Source organism: Vicugna pacos, chromosome 33, assembly GCF_048564905.1.
Source record: "Vicugna pacos chromosome 33, VicPac4, whole genome shotgun sequence".
Lineage (NCBI taxonomy): Eukaryota > Metazoa > Chordata > Mammalia > Artiodactyla > Camelidae > Vicugna > Vicugna pacos.
In genome coordinates, this window is record NC_133019.1 from 7109556 (window position 1) to 7126243 (window position 16688).

Consider the following 16688-nt stretch of genomic DNA (forward strand, 5'->3'; position numbering starts at 1 on the left):
GTTGTTGTAAACCAGTATATATACACACATGTATACAAGGACTTCTGAATTTACCTTAAACTAAAGTAAAAATTTTGTTAAGTCTGAAAGGTCTCAAACCGTTTTCCTGAGAGCACTTTCTGTGCCAAATATTTGTTACGAGCCATCTGCCTTATACTGGGGGCATCATATGTTGTATAGATCAAGACTCTTGGTTGTAAGGGGTAGAAACCTGACTTACAGCAAGGGCGGAGGAGAAGCTTCAGAAACTACCAGATCCAGGAATACAGAATCTTATCAAGACTCTCTTCTTCCTCTTTTGTCTCCTATGTCTGCTTCTTTCTCCATAATGCTGCCATCCTCACAGTACTGGAACTCTGTCTGCAGGCACCGTTGAACTTAAACCATTATAGCCTTGGGAACAGAGGGGAAATTTGTTCTTCAATCCCAACTTCATTAATAATAATTTTTAAATTCCAGGAGTGGTCTCAACAAACCTGAGTTAGGCTGCATGCTCATCCCTGCCCCAATCCTTGTGGGTTGAAGGATGAAGTATTGTAACTGACCCGGCCCATGGCATAATCGTGTGACCAGCTGGATTATACGATTGGCAGTGCCCTGCAGAACCACTTGGTTAGAGTCGGCAAGAGCAGTTCCACAGAAGAAAGGAGGTTGTTCCAGACCAGGCTGACTGAGTAACGTACATCCATCTCAATACGTTACATCATCTAATGCTCACAATGAAGCAAACACTAATATCCATGTTTTACTGGCAAGAAGAGTGTGGGGAAAGAGAGGTCAAGTAGCTTGAACAACATCACACGGCTGGGAGGCAGCAGTTTGGTCCTGTGGAGGCAGGATAACTATGACAATGAGAAAACACTGGGTAAGTTCTTCTATGCAAATTGCCGCTCAGGTGCTTCCTGGCGAAGGCCCGGAATCTTTCAGGTTCCAAGGAGGAATACATCCAAGGGATGTATTCAGAGCGGGGTTAGAAGAGTGACAAGGCGCTGAGCTAAAAAACATGACGTGTGGAAAGGTTAAAGGAGCCGGAATGACTCAGGTTGGAGAAGAGAAGGCCGAGAGGAAACTGAATCATTTTCATCGAGACAAAGAAGGGCTCTCTTGCTGGGGGTGGGGGTGGTGACCAGCTGTCCTCTCTGCCTCTGCTTGCAGAGCAAGGGGAGATGGGCTTAGACCGAAGGCAGGGCTAAGATTAGAGAGAAGGAAGATCTTGGCAGTGAGGGATGTTGTATAACCTACTTTTTAAGACACTTGGGGACTGAGGAGACTCCCACACTCCTGGTCTGGGCCCAGTGGACTGTATCTGAGGATGGTCTGGCAGGGCTGGCTGGGAACAGAGGAGGGGGTCTTGTGGGCCTTCTGTACATGGCCTGATCTTTCTTGGTGTCCTCAATTTCCCGTTGGAAGTTAAGTTGGGGAATTTTGGAGCTGGCAAGGCACCCTCCCCCCCACCCCCCACCACGCACTGCACCAGTGTTCTGGGCTGGGTAATAATGCCTGTCATTTCCTCTCCCGGGGGAGTGGGGCTGCAACCGCCCTGACAGCCCCGAGGGATTGAAGGCAACTAAAAATAGTGCATTAAATATAATCTGTTGAGGGGCACATTTGCATTGCTTCCCCCAATCCCCCTCCCGCCTGTCTCATCACCCTTCTGGGCAGGCCAGGCCTGGATCTAGCTCTGGGCCCTGAGTATCAGGCTCTGGGCTCCCGCTGCTCTCATTTTGTTGCAGAAGGGTTCTCCAGATAAGAGATCTGAGGGAGCAAATCCAAAAAGTACAGGTGAGGGTCCTCAGGGGCACCGCCTGCCTCCCCTCCTCACTTCCCCTTGGCCCTCTGGGTCCTTCAGGGCCCCAAGGTACAGAGAGAGAAGCTGGAAGTGAGGGAGGCTGTGCTGAAAAGGAGAGCCATCTCGGGCTTTGTTCTCCCATCAGCCACTTCCGTCTGCTACAGTCTCTCTGAGGTTAAATATTAATTAAGAGCAGAATGACAGTGAGAGCTGAGCAGTGTCACTTTCTGTCCCAACACAAATGCTAATTTCTTTCCTGGTATGAAGTGACTCTGGAGTGGGATTGGCAGCCCAGGAGAATGGCTGGGGAGGGGGAAGACGAGGCCTGTCAGGTTACAGAGGACGACGTGGTCACCGCATAATCCCAGGCTCTCCCTGCTGTAACGTGGTGATCAAAGAAGCCAGGCGCGTGCTGGCCCTCCCCACACTGCTAAGGCAGGGTTCTTAACCTGGGGTCCAGGCCTTGGTGGCAGGGCTCCTGAAACTCTGGGAGTTGTTTGCAAAATTGTGCGTGTTCCTAGAGATAGCTTTTTGGGGGAGAATTGTGAGTTTCCATCAGAACCCCTATGATGTCCCACAGGGACGTCCTCAGCATGAGGTGCCCGTCTTTGAGGTCACCTCATGGTTTGAGATGGCGGCTAGAGCCTTGGCCGAACATCTGTCTTCTGGGCAGGAAGCAGGAGAAAGGTGGGGTGGGGAGGAGGGGGCCAAAAGGCTCCATTCCAGTTTTCTGTCCCCCGGTTAACGAGCTGTCCCAGAAATCCACTTCCATCGTACTGTCCACACCCACCTGCAGACAGGCTGCGAAATACAGTCTCTCAGCTGACCGTGTTGCAGCTCCAGATAAAGTCTGCGTTTCCGTTAATAAGAAAAAAGGAGAGAGTGATAGATAAGTAAGAATTTCTGCTGCTAAAGGTCAAGAATGTTGGATCTGGGGGAGGAGATATTACATCTCTCCAGGGTTTCCATGCCTGCTGCTCAGACAAAGCTGGCTGAGGAAAAAGGCCAGGCATCCAAATGCTACTTTGTTCCGGAGACCCGTCAGCCACGCCTGGGCTCTCACTAGGTCTGCAGAGGCTGGGCCCCCCCCTCCCCCGGGAGGTGTGCAGGTCTAGCCTCTGGCAAGGGCGGTTATCTGAAAGGACGCTAAGTAAACAGGTGCTTGTTCCACTGAGGAATGAAGGGGCTTTGCGGTGTGTGTCGAGGAACGGCTCCTTGGTCTATCATAATTCTCTCACTGGCAGCACTTGGCTCCCCGCAGCCTGGAACAGGTGACTGAGGAGAGGGAAGACATTTTCAGTTTCTAAGAAAGATGCAAATAGGGCGGTCGTGGGTGTCAGAGAGGTGAACTGGGCCAGAGGGAGATTCCACTTGTTAAGGACCTGGGTGGCATGCTCAGTTCACTCCATTTCTCTCAAGTCTTTGTGCCTTTACACAAGCTGTTGCATCTGATGAGAGAGTGGTCATCCCACAGTGGGCTTGCCGTCCCTCTTCAGCTCCTGATTTCTCTGGCTCATACTCCATCCCACCCCCACCCCTGCTTCCAGAAACTTTCTGCAGTTTTGAACATATCTTTATTACAACATTCATCACATTGTTTAAAAACGTTTACTTGTCTTCCTCTGCCAGGTGAAGAGCTCCTTAATGATAGAGAATGTTTCATGGTCATCTGTGGCATGTAATTCTTGGTCGGTTCCATGCATGTTTGATGGGGATGAACCAATTTTAAAAGGTGTGAATGAGTATCTATGGTGAGCAAAATATTCTCGAGGTAATAAGGGGATTTAAAAAAAATAAAAATTGCATAGACACTGGCTTCGAGGAGTTCATAGTCTGTGGGGAAGACAGAAGAATAGATTACAGATCTAAGGGAGCAGTAGTAGTGATAAGATGCGAGTATTTTTAGAACAGGGAGGGAGAGATGACTAGAAGGGAGGGGGATCTGAGAAGGCAATACTGATCTGTGTGCGGCCTTAAGGAAAAGTCATGCCATGTTTAGGGCAGAAAAGGGGCAAGGAAAAGGAGAAAACATAATCCTTAATCTCCATAATTGGAGAGCAGGTGGTTTGGCAGGGTTGGAGAATCTAGAAGTATTTCTATAGGTTTGTTTGTTTTAATATGAATAAACTATGCTGTGTGTTAGGTTGAGTCCAAGGCCTGAATTTTTTCTGGAAGAAGACTGTGTTGTTTTGTTCTTGTATAGCTTGAAACTGCTTGTGAAGGTGTCTGGGTGGGGAGATGGTGCTGTTCAGGAAACAGGAGGCAAGAGGTCAGGGTGGGGCTGGGGGCTGGGATGGGCGCCCCCTTGGTCTGAGTGTCTGGGAGGCCTTTGGGAAGGAGGTCTCATGCTAGGTCCTTCCCTCACTTTTCCTTTTTCTGTCTTTCTTAAAATATCCTGTGTTTCTGCAGCAGTGCGGCTGCTAATCTAAAATAAAAACAGCAGGAAATGCAAATGGTCAGGTTCTCCTAGCAACAGGAGCCGACCCACGCAGGGCGTGTGGAGCAGAGCAAAACTGTCCTGAGGCTGAGATGCGGGCGGCTGGGGCGAGGAACAAGTCTCCTCTTCCAGTCTCACCCCTCTTACTTCAGAGAGGGACTGGCAGTGGGCAGCGGCCTGCTGTGCAAAGGAACCCTCCCTCAACTAGACTGAGGCAAAGGAGCCTGTGCTGGGGACGGGGGAGGTGAGGGGGTACAGCAGCGGCCGTGCTTTATTTAAGACATTTCCTGATGACAGTGGCTGGAGTGGCCTCTCAGAACCTGACACTAGGGGTCTAATTAGGTGCCTGATTGGGAACGGCCTGGGTGTGGGCTGGTTTCCACGTGTCATTTTGAATCAGCCCATGGAGCTGTACCATTCCTAAGGTTATGAAATAAAAGGACGTAGAAGATGGCCCAGAGGCCTAGGTAAGGGTTGGTTAGGAAACTGCTGAGACTTAGAAACCCCTGGTTTAATCCCCTTCTGTTACAGATGTGGAAACTGAGGTCCAGAGAGGTAAGTGCCTTTCCCAGGACACAGATCTAATTAGTGGCAGAGGTGGAATTAGAAAACACGTGTCCAGGATGAGACTCATTCTATTTTAAGTCAAAGCTGCTGCTGGCCTTCCTCTGCACACAGCTAGACAATCAGAAGGGTAATAACCTTACTGGGCCCCTAGGGAAGAAGCCCAGGCCTCTGAGGCACATCAAGTAAGTCTAAAGACATTTGAGAGACAAATGTGGGCTTGGGACCACAACCTCTGTGGGGTGCCACAGGAGGGTGAGCCCCTGAAGATGAGGGCGCCATTGCCTGAGGGTTGTCCCTCAGAGTGCCACCCAGTGCTTGGTGGCCACCATGCCCCATTCTGTGGGAGTCTCTTGGTGGGAAAGGGGAGGAAGAGCACCATCTTGTCAAGGTGACAGTGGAGGAAACTGGAGAAGGTGGGAGAGACTTGCTCAAGGGGACAGATCTGAGTGTAGCAGAACTTGAAACAGAACCCTGGCATCCTGGCTCCTAGACTCCTGGAGAAGCCCGTGTGTCCTAGACAGTGTGGTTCCCTCTTACATAACAACTCGTTCATTACTCACACTCTGGCTTCCTCCTGCAAGCCTCCTACAGCCCCCCCCCCCGAGAAAACACAGAGGAAGAAAAGGCTTCTCAGTTCTAGCCGAGTCTTGGCCACTTGAATTCATGGCCAGAGTCATGAGGGCTCCAGGGAAGGCAGCAAGCTGGACAACAGCGGCAAGCCGCGCGGGGGAAATGGCTGGTGTCCTCGAAGCTTGAGTGCAGAACCATCGACCTAGGAATGACCTCCACATCAGCAAGCTTCACTTCCCGTGACACCGGGGCCAAAGCCCTGGAACCCAAACTGAGACAGTCAACTGGTGAATAGAAGGAAGAACACGGGCTTGGGTGTCTGCAGCCTCGGCTCAAATTCTAGCTTAGTCACGAACTCTATGACCTTAAGCAACTGACTAGGCTTCTGAGAACTGGATTCTTTATCCATAAAACCAGAGAGCAGTTGTGTCTGTGTCACAGAGGCATATCTCATGTACATAAACTGCCTGCACAGCCAGACATACAGTAGGCGCTCAACAATTATTGGCTTCTGCACTTTCTTACCTGTGTCTGCTGTTGCTCAGGGAGCAGGTGGCAGTTTCCACTGCTACTGCCAAGCAGAGAATGCTATTTTCCAGGTAGCCCAAGATGGAGCTCAGAGTGGGATTCTCCCACACAAACATTAGCTTGTCTCTCTTATTGATTAAGTGGATTTTTATGGATTGATCTGGAAACATACGTCTTATGCCCGTTCTTCATCATTGTGCCCCCAGCACCTGGTATAGGAGGTACTCAATAAACAGCTGTTGAATGAATGAACCAATGTGTTGTTTACATGAAAAAAGACATTTTAAATTCAAGATAACCATCTTACAAAAAAGAATATTTGAAGCATAAGGAGGTCGTAAGTCTGGTTTGCTTACAGAATCTCTTTGAGGCCAGGCTCAGAGAAGACAGGTAGGGGTCCAGGGTGGGTACCTGATCTGCTAGTGGGTTTACCAAGCTATGACCTGTAGCCTAGCTCTGGACATTTTCTGGCCTCAGATGAGACAATAAACTGCAGTGTTTCATATAAATGAATTATGAGGGGGCAGGTCTTCCCAGGAGATCGCTGGTGGGCTGTTAGGGTTAGTAAAGTGGATAGTTAGCCTTGGCCTTGGCAGGAAATCCTGCAACTCACCCTTCCAGCAAATGAGGGGCACATTCAACTGAGGTCTCCTCCAAGGAGTGGTTTGTCTTCCCCTCTTTGTGATAAATACCTCCCCCAACCCGACCCCACCCCACTCAGAATGGGGAGAAGGCCATTCTGAGCTCCATCTTGGGCTATCTGAAAACTAGTATTTTCTGCCTTGGCAATAGCAGTGGAAACCTTATCTCTCTCTCTTTTTTTCCTCTCTCTCTCCTTTTCTCTCTTTCATGTGTATGCGTATACACAAACACAGACGTGTGTGTGTATGTGTGTGTATGAGTTTTGATATTGATTCTATCATTTTAACTCCAAATTCTGTTTTTCAAATGTGGATAGTTCTGGCTTGTTCATTATTCTCTTGTTGCTGGAGTTGTCACAAAAAGCAGTTTCCCATTGCTGAGATAGTGGCTCCCTGTGTCTCTTAGGGGATCAGCAGAGACAAAGTCCTTCCCATTGGACCTCTGGGAAATCACAGAGGCCACTGTAGCTGTGGGCTCAGCATGTGAGGTCCCAGGGAGATTATAGCCCAGTCCTCCCAGGAAGTGTGGACCTGCTGAGCTTATTTGCAATCTCCTTGAGTCCCAGACTTACTGAAGAGTTCAGATCCTCTTTTTGCTTCCTCCACCAAATACATTATAGACTTGCAAGAAGAATCAGAATTCCAGAATCCTTACACGAGAGGCAAAGTCTTTGGCCTTAGCTTTTTTCTTTCTAAAAGAAGCATCTTCACTCCCTGGAATCAGGCTGCCTGGTATCATTAGCTGGGAAACTGGTGGAGAGTAAGAAAATCGTCTTTCTCTTCCTGGGTAGGAAATCAGGTCATCCTCTCCAAAGGTGTAGAATACTCCCCTGGGGCCGTGGAGAGCAGCTTCTGGTTTCTACCCAGAAAAACTATAGAGGAAAATTGTGGCTGCCTACTACTGAGTATCAGGGGGAAAAGCTGAGATATTTTTAACATACGGAATATCAGTGAACAGAATGCTAAGGAACTAGAAAACTGATTCCAATAAATATGAAGCATATGCTCTGCCTAAAGCAAAGCCAGCTTTTGCTATATACAAATTTCATGAAGGAAAAAAAATGTCAGAAATTGCGGAAATATCTGGCCAAAGGCGGGCCACAACCACTTGCTGCAGGAGACCTGGAAGGCTGCGTGGATAGTGTGGCAAAAGTGACTGGGGGTTGGTGCCAGGGGTTCGTGGGATCCTTGGCCATCTTGCCATGCAGGTTGGGGATTGTCCAGAACCCTCTGGAGTCCCGGGAGCACAGCTCCAGAAGGACATCCCCGCCCCCAACCCCCCCCAACCTCGGTTTGTAATGTCAGGGTGTGCGTCACCAACCACCGGAACATCGTCCTGGGCTCCACAACCTGAATCCTCAAACACGGAAAATGCCTGTCTCAGTGGCAGAGATTCCTATCAGGAAATGGCCTTTTGGGTTTTATGTGACAGGTTCTTCCTCTTGCAACCAGGAAAGGCAGTTTGTATTTATCTCATTAGTGAAGTTCTAGTAATTGGAGATACTAATTTCATTTGCTAAAGCTGACAAATATTTTACGCTCTCCTGTAGTGGATAATTGCATTCCCAACAGCCTCTCCTTTCGAAAGGATGTGTGTTTGCCATTCTCATTAATACAATTAGTACCTCAGCATCGCGCCCGCCCCCTCCCTAGCCGCACACTCCCGGGGCGGGGGGGGGCGGTACCCAGCAGGAGGCCTGTCTGGAGGGCCCGGGGCCCGGGCTGTGGGCGGGGCCGGCGGGAGAGCCCTGGGCGCGGCGGCGGGCTAAACTACTGCAATGAAAACACCGCCGCTAACCGCAGTGTGGTGGAGGAGAAACGAGTCATTATGCTGCCTAAAACTCCCCCTGCATCATCTGAGCCCTAGAACAGCTCCCGGCACAGAGGGCGCCGCCCGCCGCCCGCCTCCCCGCAGCCCGGCTGCTGACGCGCTGCAGCCACCCCCGCCCCCGGCTGTCCCCACGCCCGGCTCGCTGCCCCTCCAGCGCGGCGGCCCCGCCGCGGGAGGCTGGGAGCCCCGTCAGGGAAAGGGGAGAGCTGGCTCTCAGCAGACAGGTGTTTGAAAGCCTGTTCCTCTTCCTCAGGAGGAGGAGCGAGCATCGTGCTCAGCCGGCCCGGGCCTGCACGTCGCTCTAGGAATCCATCCCTTCTCCATCCCCCTTCCGAAAGCTGCCAGCTTCGCCGAATCCTCGCTCCCTCTTGGCCCCGCCTTCTCAGCCGTCGCGGGACCCCGACTGGCATAGACGCTGGTTTCTGCTACAGCTTCTCTCCCGGAGGGATGGGGGCGAGCGCAGACGCGGTGTGAGGGATGGACTCCCGCCTGTGTCTCAGGATTCCTCTCTGCTGGTCTCACAGAGGAGACCATGCTGACTGTTCGCTGGACTCCCCTAGCTCCTGCCTCTTCCCAGATGTCGGGGAAATGGGTGCGTGGTGCCACTTATTTCCAACCTCGCCAAAGCGGGAGGGAAGGCAAAACCAGACAGGGTACCCCTTCCCACTCCTCCCCTTCCTCTGGCCTGAGTGTGGATTTGAGGTCCGTTAGGGAAGGGTCCCAGAGAAAAACCACCTCGAAGACTCGCCGTAGTCTGCTCCTGAGAAGGAGTCTGTCCTGCAAGACACTGGTTGTTACAAAATAGGGACAATTTTAAAAAATCATCCTTGGATATGGCAGGTAAGAGTGGCCATAGTACTACACTGTGCACATTTGCCCCGGGATTTCACATTCTTCCCCCCTACTTTGGGTCATGTTCCAATATCATTTTAGCCAGATATGGTGTTGGTATCAAAGGTTTATTTATTTAAATTTTATTTAAAATTTTTTTCTGTTTTCCAACTTTATTTTTTTGTTGTTAGTTTGCATGCTTACTTAAAAAGAAACAGTTTAAAAATAGATTCGTTTTATTTTTATTTATTTTTGAAGGGGGAAGGTAATTAAGTTTATTTATTGATTTACTTATTTTTTTAGTGGAAGTACTGGAGATTGAACCCAGGACCTCTACCACTGAGCTATACCCTCCCCTCAAGACTTTCTTTAAAACACTCAGACTGTTACATTTGGGTTTGTATGATCTTGGGTAGAAGCAAACCCCAGGTGCCTAATCCTGGTTGTGTCACCAGAGGACCAGGAGCTCTGAGCTTCATGTGACCTCTCTAATTTAAGACAGATACTTCTTCCTGAGACTGTGGTTTTTGAAACAGAGCTAAGTGGAAATAGGTGAGCCTTTTAACGAGTTTTCCCTGATTGGAATGGACGCATCCTTTCTTTCCAGCATATGACTCCATACTTCTTCCCTCAGGCAGCTTTCCTTGACCTGTTCTTTTCCTGTGCAAAGCAATCCTCGTGGAGAGTGCACTACCTGTCCCACCCAACTATTGATCTGACAGCCTTATTATGAGTTTCCTGATATATAGGAAGGAGCAACACACTCGTATGTGGTATATATTGCCTCTAAAACCCAAAGAGTCCTACCAAACATCGTGCCTCTTTTTTGTTGGTAGGTGCAACCAATTGTCTTTTACTTTAGAGAGTATATCCTGATGTGAACTAGACCACTGGATCCTTAGGAATTTCACTGACGTGGCAAGTCCTTGAGCTTTCTATCATGATACCCATGTAATGGACTAGTATTGTGTTCTACAGGGTGTTGCGACAATCAAGGTCTATCCAGACTACGTTCTGACAAAGCGCAGGGGCATTAACAGTGGAGGATGCTGTTGTCCCTGCCACTTGAAGTCAGTTTGCTTCCGACTATCTTTGGTGACAGGACTGAGGAGTGGGGAAGAATTTGTTAGGCTAATATCTGCATACCAGCTTCCAAGGGCTGTGTTGTCTTGCTCCAGCAAAGCGACCACATCCAGAATCAGCTGCAAATGGCATCACTGATTAAGTGTGTGATAATCTACAGCCGTTCTCCAAGACCATCTGTTTTCTGAAAGAGCCAGGAAGTAAGTTAACTGGGGATGTGGTTGGAATCACACCTCTGCCTCTTTCAAGTCTGTAATGGTGACACTAACTCTGTAATTCCTCTGGGATGGTTTCTAGCTTTATTTTGGGCTACTAGCTCAGCACAGGGGAGTGGGTTGGGGGTAGCACAGTTCTAGGGCCTTCTACTTAGCCCTGCTTTCTGGCCATATTAGACCTCACCCTGTGGGTCAGAGAACCAATAGGGAGATTTTCCCAGTTACTAAGTGTATCTGTTCCAAATACACCTTCTGAGACTGGGAACCATGATATAGATCCATGGGCCGCTGAGTGTGGATGGAAGCTTCTTCTTTTAACTTTCATAAGCACAGTCTGGCTAGTGAACCAAGGTGGCATTTCAGGTTTTACGATGAGGGTCAGTTCATTTCATTTCTCAGTGCTGTGAGGAATGGAGTATCCTCTGGGAACTCCTGAGGAAATATGACTTGTGCGTGGTTGAGCGGGTTGCATATAATAGATCCATTTCTCATGTTCTTTAGCATTTAGACCTCTTCCTCTGTCTGTAGAATGCCAGGGAAGTTCTGACATTTCAGTCTTGCTGATGATGGCTTACTGTTGAGATTGGCCAATCTATCAAAGCCTCCTCCCAAGTGCTCAAGCCATGACATTAAATCCTAATTCCCCGTTGCGCATTCATTTCGAAAGATTTTAGCTAATCAAGCCTTAAATTATGTTCTTGGCCTGCCAACCTTGGACTCCAGTTACATAGATGTTCCACGACTCCTGTTGATACTAGTTAGTGACATCCTGCAATTCTTTTGGCAGATAGTCTGTCTCCTCCATTACCACTATTAAATTCCAGAAGATTTCCAATATCCCTGAAAGAAGCCCTGTTCCTATTAGCAGTTAACCCCAATTCCTGCTACTCTCATCCCTTGGAAATCACTAATCTATTTTGTGTCTCTGTGGAATAACCTATTCTGGACATTTCCTATAACTGGACTCATACAGTATGTGGACTTCTGTGTCTGGCTTCTTTCACCTAGCATAGCGTTATAAAGATTCATCCGTGTTCTAGCATGTAACAGTATTTCATTCCTTTTTATGGTAAAATACTATTCTATTATACAGGTTGTCCCTTGATATCCGAGGGCGATTGGTTCCAGAAGCCCCATGGACACCAAAATCTGTGGATGCTCAAGTCCCTTATATAAAATGTTGGGAGTACAAGGAATACAGTCAACACTCCATATCTGCAGATGCAAATCCCACCAGTATGAAGGGCTGACTGTGTATTTATTGGAAATAAATCTGGGTGTGAATGCACTCCTGTAATTTAAACCCCTGTTTAAAGGGTCAACTGTATAGATATACCACATCTTGTTTGCCTGTTAATCAGTTGATGAACATTTGGGTTGTTTCCACTTTTTGGCTATTATGAATGATGCTGCTATAAACCTTCATGTACAAGTTTTTGTATAAACATATGTTTTCCATTCTCTTGGGTATACACTGAGAAATGGAATCCTGGGTCATATGGCAATTCTATGCTTAACTTTTTGAAGAACTGCCAGACTCCATTGAGTTTTAGAATTCTGCTCCCAAGTTTGACATTTTTAAGAGCTTTTCATTTCCTGAATGTTTACCCTTTAAAAAAAATTGAATGTAATGTCATCCCTCTCTGAGGGTATCAGTGAAATTTTTGAAAAGGATTTCTTCTCCCTGCATAGTCTCTCAAAGTTAATTTAACTTCATTTTAAAAAATCTCTGTTTTCTGTTAGAGGCTTTGCCCAAATGTCTATGTCTCATAATCCTTGGCTGATCAAGAGTGATTTTATTCAGGAATGAAGAACCAGAAGACTGACTGGATCATTCTCACCATCGTGTGGTTGGTCTTGTTGACTTTGAGTTTCAAAGTGATTTGATGGGCTGTTTGTTGAGAAACCCTCATGTCAGTTATATTACGTCAGATTCTTCAGAGAAGGACCTTCTAATTATTCATCTGAAAGGTAGAATGCTCTGACGGATGAATGGTAAAGAGGCCTGGACGTCCCTGGACTCATGATTCTGTGTGCACGTGGTCACTCCACACTCTTCTTTGGTTGTGGTGCTTCTGTCCTCAAGAGGCCCTCTGTGTCCCAGTCTGGGCCGTTCTATTCTCTCTGGACTGTAAACCTCCAGATTTATGCTAGGATGGGGTAGGGGGTAGGTTCCCAGTGGCATGGAGTGGGAAAAGGAATCTAAAATCTAACCGCTGCGCGAGTAGCTCTTAACCCATCTTCTTTTATTTGGCCTTCCTCCCGATACCTCCAGTTCCAGTGCTAGCTGCTGCCGCCTGTTCCAGGGAACTTTGCGGTGCAAATTGTGTTGATTCTTATCCTCACTTTGGGTTTGGGATTTGGCTCTCTCGGTTCAGCTGAATCTAGACTCCAGCTTCCAAAACTTGTTGATTTTGCCTCTTTTCCTGTTGCACTAACCATGTTTAGTGTAAAAGAAAAATTCACCTGCTGTTGTTTTAAAGGGGCTTCTGGGGGATATGGAATTAGATGCATGTGTTCAGTCTTCCATCTTTGTCTAGAAGTCTGCAACCCACCCTTCTAAGTGAAAAAAAAATCTGATATTTTGATTCTCATCTGAATTAGTCACCATCTAATCAGGGAACAAAACCCACTATACTTATCCTAATAGGTAAGAATTTAACATAAAGAATTGTTAATCAGGTGTAAAGAGTTGTTAACATGTTGACAGTGACGGAAAAAGCGAACAGAGAAAACTCAGCTGTTGAGGAGATAGAAACTGCAGGAAGCAGCTACCACTGCTAGGCCTGGAGGCAGAAAGAAAGGAAGTTTGAATTGTCAGAAACTCCGTGAAAGGGCCTAACGGAGCTGAAACCCAGACCTCTGAGGAGGAACACCGCTTGGCCGGGGCCGGTGTCTCCGAGGGGCTGGGATGAGGCTGGCGTGGCTGTGGGAAAGCTGGATTCCGCTGCTTCTGGCCTGACCTGCTGCTCTGGGGTGGGGAGGAAGCGGGGTGACACCGACAGGCAGAGGAAGCCGGCAGAAGGTTGACAGAAAGGAGCGTGTCACCCTCTCCCTAACGACCTTATTGTCAGAGCGTAATGAGGTCCAGCTCGCAAAGGAGAAGCGTGGAGCGCAGAGCCCAATGCCAGCGTCACAAAGCCAACCAGGAGGTAAGCTGGAGGCTGAGGGGCGATAGCTTAATGATGAGTATTGTCTATTCTTTGGAGCACTTGGGTTCACGTGCGTCCTGCTAAGCATATGTGAACCTGCAGACAACAGTATCCACTTTGTGTTTCTACCTTCTCACAAAACCATTGTCACTGTCTCCCCACGTGAAAAGTCCAAACGTAGGGGGTGGTCTCACTATGTCTGAGCTGTATGCGTTACTGATCAAATTCATAGTCCCATCTGAACATTCTGTTTCTAAATACTGTCTTTTGATTCTAATTTTCCTTCAACTGGTTCAGAATTGGGGGTAGGACAAGAGGGATACCATATATTGACTTTAAACACTAACAGGTGTGCACGTCCTCAGCAAGTTTAGCAGCTACCCTGATGCTTTGCATTCACCCCAAAAGCAGCGTGAGTTCCAGTTGTTCCACATCACCCACTTAGTATTGCCTGACTTCGATGTTGCCTATTTACAAATGAGAAGTTATACCTCACTATTGTTTAATGGACAGTTTCCTTACTGGGGAGGCTGAACATCTTTTTGCCATTTGTTTATTGGATTTGGGTTTCCTCTTCGTGTATTTTCTTCCTGCCCATTGGTCTAATTTTTTCTTAATGGTTTGCAGGAATTCATAAATTTTTTTTGATGAAACATATTTGAAACATACAGATAAGAATAGAGGATAATATAAAAATATTCATGTTTCTATCCCTCAGCATCATTAAATTGTCTTATTTGTTTTTATTGTCTTACTTGCTTCAGATTAAAAAATAAAACCAGAAAAACATACACAGTGGGCACCCCTTATCTGTGGGTTCTGTGTCCATGGGTTTTGCATCCGTGGATTGGGAGAGCCACTAAGGGTCTTGAGCATCTGCGGATATTGTTATCCGGACGGGGGTCCTGCAACTGATCCCTCACGGATCCTGGGGGACGACTGTATAAGTCTGAGATCCTTTTGGTTCCCTCTCCAGTCCTATCTTCCTGCTTTCCTCCCACAGTAATCACTATCATGAATTTAGTGTTTACCATTCTCATGCACGGTTTTTATACTGAGTAGGAGTTATATTCTGGTTAACTAATCTTTTGTTAATTTTATGCATTTTGAATTGCAAATCTCTCCCTCTCATTCTGTGCTGTTTTTCACTTTGCCTATGGTCTTTTTTGATATTTGAAAGTTTTAAATTTTAATGTGATTGTATTTATCAGATGTTTTTCTTATGATTTGTGCTTTTTGTGTTGTATTTTTAAAATCCTTCCTCTGTATTTCTGTACTCTTTTTGCGGATTATGTTTTATCTCCCTGATAAATGTCTTATGGTCCTTGAGAAAAGGATCATGATTTAGGTACTTCTTTTATCCTCTACAATGTTAATTCCAGTAACTCCCAACTGTTAGGTCAGAAAGACCCGATGGGTGAACACCAGCTCGTCTTTCTCCACACATCTGGCTGTTGCTGCTACTCTGTTTAGTCACTACCTCATGTCCTTTCCTCTCTTTTCCTTTGGTTTTTACTTTTTATGTCTACATTTCTCCTTTCCATTCTTTTACTATCAGTTGCATCTGAAAACCGTTCAAAATAAAGGGGTTTAACTGGCTCGTACAAGTGGAAAGTCTGCGGGCTTCAGCTTTGAGTCCCCAGGTCATGGATAGGATCACTCAAGAACACACACGATGTCTTTCTGTCTTTTTGCCCTGCTTCCTCCTAGGTCAGCTTTATTCTAAAGCTTGCTCTCCCTCACAGCCACATGACATTTTTATGCCTAATTTCAGGATTTTTCAACCTTAACACTAGTGACATTTGGGCTGGGTCATTCTTTGGGATGGGGGTCTGTCCTGAGTGTTGTAGGAGGGTAAGAAGCATACCTGGCCTCTACCCAGCAGGTACCAGCAGCATCCTTCCTCCCCACCCTGAGCTGTGACAACCAGATGTCTCCTGGGGGTGAAATCACTCCTGGGTGAGAGCTTCCGTCCTAATTAGGTAGGCCTAAGTCACATGTCAAGTCTTGAAATGATGAGAGCCTGCTGAGGGGTAAGAGGGGCTAATTGACTTAAGCCAATCTGGATTTATTTCTTGAGCTGGCTGAACTTTTGATCCAGGTTAGCGAAGAGCAGAAACCAAAAAGAAAAGCTAGGTACTAGTAGAAAGGGGGTGGTGGAAGTGATACTGGAGAGTCAAGAAATGGCCACCCCTAGAAAAATCTGATATGAGGCCCAAAGTGGCAGCTAAGTGACAGACTTCTATTTCATTATTTAATAGTCCATAGATGCAAAGCCCTCATCATTAGGGCTGCCATTGTGCTGTAAAGAGAAGTGGGGAGGGAGGAAGGGAGGGAAGGAGAGGGAAAGAGAGATCTACTGTCTGTTTCCAAAAGGACACTAATTCCATCATGAGGGCCCTGCCTCATTACCTCATCTAAACATAATTATCTCCCAAAGTCCCCAGATACAGTCACATTGGAGATGAAGGCCTCAACATATGAATTTTGGAGGGGACACAGTTCAGTACATGTTATTACTATTTGAAGTTTTGGTAATTATAATTTATTTAGAGAAGAAATAGAAATGCATATGTATCTGTTATAGATTAGCTCTCCCTCATCAGCAGGTATGCCCATCATTGGGTTTTCATACAGATGCCATTAGAGGAAGAAAAGAGTTTCTAAATGTGCATAAATATGTCAGAGATTTTCAGATTACCTATCGTAGGTCAGGTTCTCTGGGGATGGTGTTTTGAGACCAGTGGTTTTGAGAGTTTGAGTAAAGGTGAAGGTGATTTCCCGGTGAGTGCATTCAGGAACAACACTTGTAAGGATGGTAGGGAAGCAGGAGTGGATAGAGGGCCAAGTTGCAGCACAGGCTCAGCCAATCCTATGGCTGGGAGATGGGATGGCCCTGCAGGGTGGTCTCAATTTGAGGCAAAGGGCCAACCTGTTGTATTACTGAAGTGACTAGTTGTTAGATGCAAGCCATGTCCAGGAAGGGTGCAGTTTAAGCTGAAGCAGCACCCTAATGCTGAAGGTAATTCCTAGAAAGGAAGTAG